We start from the raw sequence: 1,514 nt of genomic DNA on the forward strand, positions 1-1,514 counted from the left end.
TTATCTGATTTATCTCACTTAGTACCGTGCCCTCAAGGTCCATCCATTTTTGTAGCAAATGGCAGGATTTCCTTCTTCCTCCTGGCTAAATAATCTTGCATCCTGTGTATGTACGTATACTTGTGTGTGTATTACATCTTTATCCACTTATCTGTTGTCAGACATTTAGGTGGTTTCCTTTTTTTTTTTTTTTTTGGCTATTGTGAATAATGCTGCAATGCCAGCAGGATTTTTTTTTTGAAATCAACAGTTTATTATAACATTTGAAGGGAAAGGAAAAGAAAGTAGAATACTCAATGTAATTTTGAAAAAAAGTCAACAGATGCAGAAGACTCCCATTATCATATTTCAAGACTTACTAAAAGGCTATGGTATTCAAAATAGTGTTGGATGACTAAAAAATGTGCATATAAATTAATGGAACAGAATAAAATCCAGAAAATGATCTGTATATGGTCAATTGATTTTTAAACAAATGCAGTTTGAAGGAGATGGTTAGCTGACACTCCACAAAGAGTATATCCAGTTAGTAAGCATTTGAAAAGGTGTCCATTTTCCTTAGTTATCAAGGAAATGGGATAGCACTGTTCAACCTTCTAAAAGGCTAAAATAAAGACTAAAAATAACCATTGTCAATGACATATCAAGAAACTGGAACTTTTTCTAAGTTTATTTTTGAGAGAGAGAGGGAGAGAGAAAGAGAGAGAGAGAGAGAACATGCACCCATGTGTGGGGGACGGGCAAAGAGAGAGGGAGAGAGAATCCCAGGCGGCTTTGCTCTGTCAGTACAGAGCCTGACCTGGGGCTCAGTCTTAAGAACTGTGAGATCATGACCTAAACCTAAATCAAGAGTCGGACACTCAACTAACTGAATGCTCCAGACACCCCTGGCCCTTGTATATCATCTTGTTGTGAGGATAAACTGGTGCAACCAGTTTGGGGAATTATTTGTTTCTATTATAACAAACATTTGCAGACTCCATGACACAGCCATCTGATTTCTAGAAGTATCCCCCCAAAAATGCATGCCTCAGTGCCTTAAAATACAGATTCAAAACTGCTTGTAGTAGTACTATTGGTCATAGCGCAATGTAGGAGAGCTCCAAATGGCCATTAGTAGAATGGATAAATAAATTAGAATATTATTATAGGAAATACTATATAGTAATAAAAAAGAGCAAACTACTGCTACATACTGAATTTTGTGAATGAATTTCACAAAGGAAATGCTGTTGAAAAGAGATGAGATATAAAAGAATATATACCATATGATTCTATTTATATAATGTTCAAAACAGAAATCTATTATATTTGAAATTGTATAGTTGATTACATCTAGGAGGAGAGAAGAATAACTGATGGGCATGGGGTAAAAGAAAAGACTTCTGAGATGCTAGTAATATTTTATTTCTTAGCCTGTGTGCTGGCCGTGTTCACTTTGTGAAAATTCTTCAGGCTGTGTGGTTTTAATTTGAGTATTTTTCTCTACATAAGTCTTTCTTTAATAAGAAGTT

This window comes from Suricata suricatta, chromosome 7 (assembly GCF_006229205.1).
Source record: "Suricata suricatta isolate VVHF042 chromosome 7, meerkat_22Aug2017_6uvM2_HiC, whole genome shotgun sequence".
NCBI classification, from domain to species: Eukaryota; Metazoa; Chordata; class Mammalia; order Carnivora; family Herpestidae; genus Suricata; species Suricata suricatta.